The sequence below is a fragment of the Oryctolagus cuniculus genome, chromosome 9 (assembly GCF_051225735.1).
Source record: "Oryctolagus cuniculus isolate XC-2025 breed Fujian yellow rabbit chromosome 9, ASM5122573v1, whole genome shotgun sequence".
NCBI lineage: Eukaryota > Metazoa > Chordata > Mammalia > Lagomorpha > Leporidae > Oryctolagus > Oryctolagus cuniculus.
The window spans coordinates 38,334,937-38,347,206 of record NC_142875.1 but is presented as its reverse complement, the minus strand read 5'-3'; the positions used below and the strand labels follow the sequence as shown (position 1 = coordinate 38,347,206).

Below are 12,270 nucleotides of genomic sequence, written 5' to 3'. Positions count from 1 at the left end.
TCCCAGTCTTCCACGTGGGTGCAGGGGCCCAAGCACTTGGGCCATCCTCCACTGCCTTCCTGGGCCACAGCAGAGAGCTGGACTGGAAGAGGAGCAACTGGGACTAGAACCAGTGCCATTTGGGATCCTGGCACCACAGGTGGAGAATTAACCTATTGTGCCATGGAGCTGGCCCCTGTACTTTTTTTTTTTAACTTAACATGTATTTCAGAGATTACATCATAGGTGCCTAGAAATAATTTCCTTATTCCTTTTAAACAATACAAAGCATTTCCTGTGTGCATGTGCCATGAGTTATCAATAGCACTTTATCAATGGATATTTGGATTCTCGCCAATCTTTTGCAATTACAAACAACATTCTAATGAATAACTTTACACATTTGTCACTCTGTTTTTTCACTAGTGTACTTTTTCTCCACTTCACTGTATAGTAGGGATAACAAAAGGACCTTGCAGATTTGTTGAGAGCATAAAATGTGATGAGGTAAATGATATGTTTAGTGTAATGTCTGGTACTTAGTCATTGTAGCTGCAAGTATAATTGTTATTAAATTCAGTGTGCCACAATTCATGTTACAGTGTACTGTGAAAGCCCACTGGGAGGTGTTTATTCCCAACTCAGGCTTGGGCCCTGCAGCCGCATGGGAGACCAGGAGGAAGTACCTGACTCCTGGCTTCGGACTGGCGCAGCGCGCCAGCCATGGCAGACATTTGGGGGGTGAACCAGCGGAAGGAAGACCTTTCTCTCTATTTCTCTCTCTCACTGTCTAACTCTGCCGGTTAAAAAAAAAAAAAAGAAATTATCCCATTTTCCTATGAACTGTCAAAGCATTTCTAAAAATCTTAATTTTGACAACTATTGCTACAACCACCTTCTTATACTTGACTGTACATTGAAACTAATTTTTCTAAGTAATCTAGAAAAATTACTTAAATTCTCAATACAATACAAGATGCTCAGAATATCATTCTGGAAGTATTCACACATGACCCTTGGTAATTTGTTACCTTTATGTCTAGAAGGTGCAGTCAACATAATGAAAAATGGTTACATTTTGAAAATTGCGACCAAATATTTCAATAATACATACATTTAAACAATATATTGAGTGCTTAACAGGTATATGACAACATACTCAGTGCTTTATAGTTATTTATCCTAACTACACTTGGAGGTGGGTTCTTCAAGTATCTGAGCTTTATCAAAGAGAAAATTAAGATTTAAAGAAGCTATGAGAATTGTCAATAATCATAATAAAAAAGAACCATGATTGAAATCTAGCTGAAACTGGCCTATGCCTTCAACACCACCTCAAATGCTTCCCTGCTCTAAGATTATTTAGAGGAAGAATTCATGTGGGTTCAGAAAGTTACTGTATGTCAATAACTTGGTATGAGTTTGATTAGGTTCAAAACAGGCCACCCCAAAACATGGTACTTGGGCCATGAGAAAAGAGGAAAAGCAAGAAAGACACTCTTATCTTCCCCAAACCAGGTCATCACACGCTCATACAAAAGGTGCCCTCCCCATGGCTGGAAGACAAAAGGACATAAGGAACACAGAAAGGCCCAAGAAGAATCTAAACAAGTACACCTTGCTAGGTTCTCCCAGTCTACTACTGCTAGAGTGTACTTGCTTTGCTCAGTCATGCTGCTCCATGACTATCTGCTTCATCAAACACAGCGCGCGCACACACACACACACACACACACAGGTTTTCCCTGTTTCTTTGTGTACTTATTTCCAAAGGCCTCCATGTCACCTCGTCATCTAAAACTTATATTAAATAAATTTGTTGTTTTTCTCATATTAATTATTCTTTTGTTATAGCAGTCTTGGTCACAGAGCTAGCCACTGATGAGAAAATATCTTTTTTCATCTTCTATAAGTTTGATAAGTGTAGAGCAAAATTCTCCACAATTACAGTCTAACTACGAATAATAATTTCAACAGTGGGCTTATTAAAGATAATTCAAGGTGTAACATAAAATGAAAACAAAATAAAATTTGGAAGAATACTATTTCAAAAGAAATATTCTGAATTTATTAAGGATTTTTAACACGAAGACACTGAGAATACACCACTTGAGGAAGATAAAGTAGTAGTTCCAATAAAGAAACCACAGACTTAAAAGTTATGTACATTTATTCAATCAACGTATCAATGAGTATCTACTCTGGGTCCAGGTACTATAAAGAGATACAAAGTGGCATAAAATATCCACTTGTTGCTTATGAGCTAATGGAGAGGGTGAGAAATATTTTCAGCAGTTGCAAAAGCACTGACCCATCACTGCTACCGAAGGGTTCAGCTCCAGCCTGATTTTCTACTGGAATTGTGTGGAAGGAGATAAATCTCTCCATGCTACCAGATGTATAACATGTATTTTTGTCACAGACAACAACTGGTTATAGAAATAGCAGTTTGCCCATAACCAATTGTGTCTTAACTACTTTAAAGCAATTGAGACAAGAACCTTTTGTGAGCTTCAGACTCATTCAAACAATCAATGGTCCAGTTTGGTTGGAATTGCATAAGTCCTACATTTTCAAAACATTTGCACTACTCCAACAAGATTGCAAGTGATAATATCTTTCAATGAGGAGTATTTTATTATCTTCAAAATAATAATAATAAAAAAACCCTTGATCTGGTTTGCAGTACTATCTGAGGTATTTCGGGTACTGTCTTGTATTTAATGACAGGAGTATACTGTCTGGTTGGACCAAGAGCCATTCTTATTCTTTTCTGCTCTGACAAGAACTAGGCATTCTTGAGATTTGGCACAAACCATTCAATCTCTTATTTAAATTATGGAGCTAGATTATCTTTAAAGCCTCATCTGTCAGTTAAATTGTTTGACTTAACATCATCTCATTTAAGTCTGTGCTAACTACGAAGACAGGGCAGGGTCCTGGAAGGAGTACAACCCCAAATAAAGGCTTATCATTATGTGGCAAAAAGAAATAAAATGTTCTCATTCTTAACGTCAGATCAGACTTTTCTGCTGCAAATTTGGGCTTGGGGCAGTCATGTTAAGAAAAGAGACAAGTATTTTTTTTTTTTTTTCAAAAACGAATGAACAGAACAGAATTCACTCATCTAGTAAATATTTGTGGAGTACTTACTCTGTACCAAGCGCTCTGTCAGTTGCTGAGGAAGTTGGTAGGATACAGACAAGGTCTCTGCCCTTATGGAGCTTCCAGTCTGGAGAGGGAATGCAAATGAACGTATCAGGATACCGCACAGTGGGGCTCCTTCTGTTCTTACTTCTCCTTCAAAGTGCGAAGAACAAAAAAATCTAACAGCTAACTCCGTATTCTTTTTTTCCCCAAAGTTTTTAAAGTCTAACAATTAGCTATTTTTATTTTATTTTATTTATTTGACAGGTAGAGTTACAAACAGTGAGAGGGAGAGACAGAGAGAAAGGTCTTCCATCCGTTGGTTCACTCCCCAAATGGCGGCGACGGCCGGAGCTGAGCCAATCCGAAGCCAAGAGCCAGGTGCTTCCTCCTGGTCTCCCATGTGGGAGCAGGGGCCCAAGCACTTGGGCCATCCTCCACTGCCCTCCTAGGCCATCAGCAGAGAGCTGGACTGGAAGAGGATAACCGGGACTAGAACTGGCAACCATATGGGAAGCCAGCGCCACAGGCGGAGGATTAACCTCCTGAGCCACAGTGCCGGTCCCTAATTCTTTATTCTTAAGAAAGAAAAGGAAAGGGACTAGCGCCCTGGCATCCCATATGGGCACTGGTTCTAGTCCCTGCTGCTCCTCTTCTGATCTAGCTCTCTGCTACGGCCTGGGAAAACAGTAAAGACAGACCAAGTCCTTGTTGGGACCTGGAAAAAGCTTCTGGTTCCTGATTTATGATCAGCTCAGCACCAGCTGTTGTGGCCATTTGGGGAGTGAACCAGCGGATAGAACACTTCTCTCTCTCTCTCTCTTTCAAATAAATAAAAATAAATCTTTAAAAGAAAGAAAAGGAGAACACATGCAGCAGATGCCAAGGGATCATCATTTCTGCCAAGGCCAACATCAGCTACCACTCAATTCCAGCTTGTAAAATAATGGCGATTCAAGAGAGAGCAAGTGTGGCAATGGGAGTGAGTGCATGAGAGAGAAAGAGGGAGAATGAGAATACCCTGGGAAGGAGTGGCCAGAAGCTTAAAGGAGAACCACCTGCAGTGCTGGCCATGTGTGGTCTGGAAGTGGGAAATTGCTGTTGACTCCTGCCTGGAGATTACAGCAGAGGGTGGCCTCACCTGGTACAAGGAGACAAACGAATGCCTGGGGAGAAGACCCACTTCAGTTAAAGTATTGGATAAGGAAGAGTGAATTTTCTTGTGTATCCAGTGGCTATTTGAGACAAAACCCCAACACAGCATCTGGACGGTCTCTGTTTGAATGAAGGAGGGGAATGGCTGGGTGCCCAGGAGCTGAGGGCGGGGAACCCTGAGACGCAGAAAGGTACTTTACCTTACAGAGGGCCGTCTGCTTCCTTCCTCTTCTCGCCCTAAAAATACTCCTACAAGGGAGCTCTGTAAGCGGAAGAGTAATTGCATAGCGCACCTACTTTCTGGAAGGAACCAAAGGCACACCACGACTGCTCCGGCGCCCCGTGGTTTTTCACGATGGCGTCTGTGCCCCATGACAAACACCGCGATGCACCTGCGCCTCACGGCTAATATCGCGACTGCCCCCGCATCCAACGGCATGTATCACGACTGCGTCTGCGTTTTACAGCAAACGTCAGTGTTGCCTCTGTTCCCTAAATGTGGGCTCTTTCTCTGGAGACTTTTTTACTTGCTTTGATGCTGGCCAGTGAGGATCAGGGAGCTTTTGTTACAAGAGAGGAGGAACAAGCTGGACATGCTAACTGGTTTCAACTTGAAAGATATTAAAACTTGTCCTTATTTCACTGGTCTAGCTATTCAATTTTTAAAAAGATTTATTTATTTGAAAGGCAGAGTTACAGAGAGGTGGAAGGAGAGAGAGAAAGAGAAGTCTTCCATCTGTTGGTTCCCTCTCCAAATGGCCACAACAGCTGGAGCTGAGCTGATCATAAGTCAGGAACCAGGAGCTTCTTCCAGGTCTCCCACACGGGTGCAGGGGCCGAAGGGCTTGGGCCATCTTCTACTGCTTTCCCAGGCCACAGCAGAGAGATGGATTGGAAGTGGAGCAGCTGGGACTGGAACCCGTGCACATATGGGATGCTGGTACTGCAGATGGCAGCTGTACCCACTACGCCACAGTGCCAGCCCCTTGCTATTCAATTTTTTTTTTTACCGTGATGCATCTTTTATTTAGTCATTTTTGTTTACAACTGGAACTCTGGGAACTCAAAATTAACATCCTTGCCTGTGAGCTTCTTATACACACCAGAGAAAGTTTCCACCTTGTGCTCCACGTTATTCTGCTGTGCTTTGTCCAGATGGGCCTTTATGAGCCGGCTGCCATCCAGTTTCACACGGATTCTCTTGCCCACGATTTCACTTGGGAAGACTAAGTCCTCAAGGATTGCATCGTGCACAGCTGTCAGAGTGCGGCTCCTAGGGCGCTTTTGCTTATTTTTCGTATGGCTTTTTCGAGTTGGCTTAGGCAGAATCCTCCTCTGAACAATAAAGACAACGTGCTTCCCACTAAACTTTTTCTCCAGCTCACGAACTAGCTGGACTTGAATTTTCTGGTAGGATTTTAGTTGAGGAATGGGAACAAAGATGATGATAGCTTTCCGGCCACCGCCAACTTTGATTTCCTTGGCAGTCGTGATGTTCAGCTCCCTTAGTTGAGCCCTGAGTTCCGAGTTCATCTCCAGCTCCAGGAGCGCCTGGGAGATCCCCGACTCGAACTCATCTGGCTTTTCGCCATTGGGCTTCACGATCTTGGCGCTCGAGCTGAACATGGCTTCTCCTGGTTGAGCGCCGGCTGAGGAAGAGCGCTATTCAATTTTGAAATGACACGTTTTGAGAGACATAGGGGGACTGAAAACACTGTGGGACCCCCCTGTGAATTCATCCAGAAGGGAAAAAAAATCCAAATGACCTTAAGAAGAATCTTATGGGAAACGATAAAGTTGCTCCTATGATTATACAACTTTGTTATTTAACACCGATTGTTTCACAACAATTATGGAAACACAAACACATCTTTATTATAAATTAGCCAAAAAGTACTATAGTGGGAAGTGATAATATATGCAAATGAGGATTTAGAATGTGACACACAGACCATTCCTTTAATAAACTGAATGTAACAAGGACATCAAGCACTGCTTTAATGTCTCTTCTCCCCCAACACTCCTGCACTGCATCCCCTCCTTGATCTCAATCATTTCCAGCACGTGGGGACATTTTTAGTTTAGTTTGGTTATTTGATTCAGTCCCACAGCAGGGCAATATGAAGATAAACGTATCTGCGAGTCAGAAATATCAACTGCCAAGACTCAAAATCACATTGCCTTTTCATGTTGCTCTCAGTGAGAAAGTAGTGTTACAACGAGGGAATGATGCTTGGCATACAGTTCTCTTCTTGGGGTGGTATTTGATGTTAAATCTTTGGTAACATTGTTTTCTGGGAAGGGATCTTTATCTTGTGTATTACTTTCAAAGGGAATGAAATAAGAATGAGCCAGTTGAAGAAAATCAAATGTGAATATTTCTTTTTTCATAAAGGTTAATAGGAAATGACAGCATCTAGATATCACTGTGCCTTCCTATTGGTTTTTATGGGTCAAAATACAAGAAGCACTGGATTGACAAAATATAGAGAGCTTGGATGTTCAACAATTATCGTGATTATAATATTCACTAGAATTCAGTGTTCCTCAGATATAGCTGTTCACTCATTTTGCTCTCTTCATCCTGTTGCAGTTGTTCATGCTCGTCATCGAGGCCATTCCGACCCCCTCTGCCTCAGCATCTCTTCTATGACCTTTTGCTTCATGAGGGAGTCCATCTATTTTCTGTAGACTCATTGCCTCCTAGTCTCTTATGACTTCTGCTCAGCCTGTAAAAGATGATCAAACCTCCTTTGGGTCCTCAATACAACACAAACTTTCCTTGATTTTGCATTCCTGTGTAGCAAATCATTTCCATGTTAGCAATCACTTCCTAAATTCAACTGATAATTTTCAGTTTTTACTGTATTGAAGATAATACTAGTTGTGATAATAAATAACCTGGAAAGTTTCAGAACCTTAACAGAATAATTTCTTTCTTGTCAACAGGTTAAGCTGATGGCATCTTAATAGTGCAGTGTGGCTGTCCTCCGTGTGGTGGCTCAGGGGACCTTGGCTCCCTCCTTGTTTTTGCACGGCCATCAGTTAGGGCCTATGATTCCTCTGCTGCCAGCTCTTAGAAGTGAAATACGAGGATAGAGATGCTATATCACCTTTTCAATTGCCTTGGCACCCACATTCTATGGATGGAAACAAAATTCAAGTGAGCTGGGAAATATAGGTGGGCTGAATGAATAACATTTTTCTAAGGAAGAGGGGAAAATTGTTCAATAGAAAGGGAGCTGTTTTGCCACTACCTATTTCTTGAAGGCCTCTACTCTCTTTAGCTATTCTTTCTACTTTCCTGGCAGTGTGACACCTTCTTTCTACTCTCTCCTTTCACACTCTACTGTGTGCCAGAACTCTCAACTGTTGCCACTGTATATTGCCTTTGTTACATGGACTCTTGCAATTTCAACTGAAATCTATAGCTTGATGGTTCACGAATTTGTATCTCCAGCAAATTTTGCTCAGAATGTCAAGCTATGTATCAAATATTTTTTGGACACATCTCCTGGCAACCTAATGTGCTTTGAAGTTTATATGTCTGAAATTAACCTCTTTATCTTCCCTCACTCTAATCCTCAAACCAAATCCTGTTCCTCCGTTAACTAGCAAATTCTATGACCATGAATTTTTATTTCATGTCAACCAATATAGAAATCTTGGAGTCAATCTAAAATAAATTTTGCTTGTCACCATTCTTTCTTACTCTATGTCTCCATTATCATTTAAAAATCAACCCTTGTAAATACTAATCTTTCAAAAATGTCATAAACTTGATGTTTAATCCACTGTTTAAATAATCATGTTTTATATAAGTAAAATAGCAGTCTGTTATATTACTGTTGATGACACCAAAGTATATACGTATATTGGAAGGTTAATTTTAGGCACCAACTTGACATACTAACAGATACCTAGATAGCTGAGAAAGCTTCGTTTCTGAGGATGTCTGTGCAGAGTTCTTCAGCGTTCTTAGAAGAGACTGGCATTGAATCAAATGATTAAGTAAAAACTTAAAAGCCTTTAAGTAAAGACTTAAAAGTGTTGATGGGCACCATCCAAATGGCTGAGGCCCAGATGGAACAAAAGGGCAGAAGGAAGGTGAATTTCTGTCTCTATTTCTTTGTCTCTTGGGGCTGTGACACCCTTCTCTTGCCCTTGGACATTGGGACTCAGGTTCTCTGGCTGTTGGACTCTGGATCTTATACTGGCAGTTCCCTGGGTTCTCAGATGTTTGGTCTCTGACTGAAAGCTACATCACTTGCTTCCCTGATTTAGGAGCTTTTGAACTTGAACTGAACCGTGCTACTGGCTTCTCTGGGTGTCTAGTTAGTAGATGGCTTATGATGGTGCTTCTAAGCCTCCATAACCTGTGAGCTAATTCCCCTGATTAATGCCACTTCTCTATATACCTCCCTACCCATCTCTCTGAAGAACCCTGACTAACATATATAAAAATTGTTTAAAGCATTTTGAGGGACCAGCACTGTGGCACAGCGGGTTAAAGCTCTGGCCTGCAGCATCAGCATCCCATATGGGTGCTGGTTTGGGTCCCAGCTGCTCCACTTCTAATCCAGCTCTCTGCTATGGCCTTGGAAAGCAGTAGAAGAGGCCCAAGTCCTTGGGCCCCTGCACTCATGTGGGAGACCTGGAAGAAGCTTTTGGCTCCTGGCTTCGGATCAGCTCATCTCTGGCTGTTGCAGTCATCTGGGGAGTGAACCAGTAGATGGAAGACCTCTCTGGCTATATCTCTGTCTGTAACTGTCTTTCAGATAAATAAAATAAATCTTTAAAAAAAGCATTTTTAAAAACAAGCTTGCTACATTTGAAAAATAAGAGATAACTTAAATAAGCAATTATTTAATTGGTAAAAAGAATTGGCTCACATGGTTATACATCATCCATAGTCAGCAGGCTGGAGACACAGGAGAGCTACTGAGTGTGAAGTCCTGAGACCCAGACAACTAGTGTATAATTCTAGTCCCGCTCTGAATCTGAAGGCAGGAGAACAATGCTCTACCTTAAAGACAGTAATTCAAAGAGTGAATTTTTCCTTACCTTACAATTTTATCCTTTTCAGGCCTCCAATTTATTGGATGAAATCCACCTGCATTGCTTGAGTTAGTCTTCTGATTTGAATGTAAATCTTATCTAAAAACACCTTCATAGAAATTAGAAAAATATCTAATCCAATATTCGGGTACCCTGTAGTACAGTCAAGTTGCCATGTAGAATTAGCCATCATAGTAGTCTATCATGAACATTTTCTGTATCATCAAATACTTATCAAAGCCATTGATTTGTTGCCTATATAATTTTAAACCTTATTAATGCATTATTAATTCTAATTTAACATAAAATTGTTATGCATTTCTACCAATATAGGTAACACTTAGTGAATACAACTGCATAAATATCTTTGCTTATTTATGTATCATAAATACTTGTGTTTACATATTTTTTTGTACAGATGCATTGCAGAGTTGTCTCTATGCTCATGTTTGCCTCTTCTCAGGAGTGACTCTCCCCACTCCCTGCAAATCTGTTGGGATTATTTTACCTACTACATTCCCTTAAATCATCACCACCACAAGAGTGGAAATCAGTTCAAGTTATCCCATCAGAGTAATCCATCCTCATGACTCAGGGGGCAGTCCAGAGCAGATTCTGCATACCTCATCCAACGACTTGCTCCAGATGCAGATAAAGGTAGGCCTCCCTGTATAACTTTATTGATTGCCTACTCAGTGTTACCTGTAGCAAATTTACCCCTGCACTTCTCAATAACTTAGACTGATAACTGCCTTTCTTGTGCATAAATTATTTGGAGTTATAGATCTTTCATTTCAACTGAAAAGGACAGATTTTAAGAAATTAGATTATTTAGACACAGATAATGAACACTGATGAAATAATTTTGCTAGGTTAGTTTTTGCAAAGATTGTATCAATTCATATTTTTCTCTGCAATTCACTAGGAATATAGAATAAAAATAGAAAAGTAATAGAAATAATAATAGCAATAGCAGTGAACATTTGAGTGTAACTATGTCAGATATGCACTAAATCTAGTCTATTTGCCTAGATTGTTTCTTTTCCATCTATATGTAAACGCATTGTTTACTGAGGGCATATTGAAATAGACTTTAGAAAAATGGAACCAGAATCTTAAGTATACAATTTATGTGTGTCTCTGCTTTTCTTTTTAAACTTTCATAATCAAAATAGCCTGTTTAGCCAAGACATGCTGAAATAAATAAACAGTATAAGACAAATAAAAATCCAATGTCTTAGTTAAGGTAATGCTATTTGTCCTACTATATAAATCTCTGTGGCTAACAGAGCTAACACTGTTGATACTTTTGTTTATTTGAACTGGAACATTTGTGAGAGTGAAACAGAGAGTGCTTAATAAATACAAAAGATAAGAGATGTAAGCCAGGACTGCTCTGTGATTGGTGGGATGCAGAATTACTTGAATTCATTCAACAACAGTCTATATCTATCTTTACTGAAGAGGTGCTAGTGTGCTGACAGGCATTTTGAGCTTTGCCCCAAACAATTACTTGTGGCTTCAGACTCACAGAGATCCTTTTATCTTCAATAAATGACTTCCAAGAGTACACTGCATGTTGCCACCCTGGGAGGATATGGGCCATTCCTGGAAAGGAGGCAATGACTTTCACTTGCATTCCATTGGGGACAACTCAGTCCTTTGGCCACATCTAAATCCAACAGTATCTTCAAATTATATTTTAGTTAAATACCCAAGAAGAAAGGGGAAATGTTTCACAGTAGCCAGCCAGTATTTTGCCACAGTTAAAAGAACATTCAATATTTCTATTTTTTAGAAACAAAGATTTTTAGCCTAAGAGAAATAAAATTATGGATTTATACTATAAATTGTTTCTTGAACAACGTGATTGCAGTATTTCTAAACTAGCCCTAAAAGAGAATCAATTAAAATGTTAGACAAGATTTGTCTCCTATCAGATTCCACACTTCAAAAATTCCATCATTTATTTTTATCCGAACCTACGTGCCTAATGCCATTTATTTAATCAGTTTATGTAATGTAAAGAATAGAAACAGAAAGACCTGACTCACAATACCAGTTATTATTCACTAGGTGTAGAATCTTGAAAAAGCTACTTAACTTTTCTGAATCTCAGTTTCTTTTCCTGTAAAATGGAAACAAATGGGTATTTCACAGGGTTGATGTGAGAATTAATTAAGATGAGTGCTACACGTGCCAAGTTTAATGCTTCACCCATATTAAATGCACAAAACTGTCAATCCTTTTCAACCAGAGTACTTAACTTCTGTGGGAAACACTTAAATAATTGCTACTCCAGACAACTGTCCTTTTATTATTCTAATTAATAAAACATGTCAACTAGAAATAAATCATTTTTATCCTGCAGTGCAGAAATTATAGTTGCTAAAGTGTTTGCAAAAGTCACTTCTTCAAATACAATTAGAAAATAATGTAATGCAACAAACCCTAGTTTTCCTTACATCCCTAATTTTAAGTAGATAATATAATGAGTTTATTGCTCAAAAGATTTCTGAAATTTTATGTGAGTACATGAAGGAAAAACACTACTTTTCATGGAAAGTTTAATTTCTCATCAAAGGATTGAGAGAATTTTCTTAAAGAGAAACTGAGGTCTTAAAAGATAAATGAAGGGGCCAGCATTGTGGCATAGCAGATTAAGCTGCCACCTGCGATGCCGGCTTCCCATTTGTGTGCCAGTTCATGTCCCAGCTGCTCTACTTCCAATCCGGCTCCCTACTAATGGCCTGAGAAAACAGCAGAAGATGGCCCAAGTGTTTGTGCCCCTGCCATCCACGTGGGAGAGCCCAGTGAAGGTCCTGGCTCCTGGCTTTGGCCTGATTCAGCATTGGCTGCTGTAGCTACCTGGGGAGTGAACCAGCAGAGGGAAGACCTCTCTCTTTGTGCCTCCCCTCACTGCCCCATTTC

General features: G+C 40.1%; 1 pseudogene across 1 annotated transcript; it reads right to left on the bottom strand.

Annotated features, from left to right (window-relative positions):
• Positions 1-5,278: 5,278 nt before the first annotated feature.
• Positions 5,279-5,946, bottom strand: LOC100342796 (small ribosomal subunit protein eS7 pseudogene; annotated as a pseudogene). The gene has a single exon (XR_016213730.1). The product of XR_016213730.1 is annotated as a small ribosomal subunit protein eS7 pseudogene (transcript).
• Positions 5,947-12,270: the final 6,324 nt, after the last annotated feature.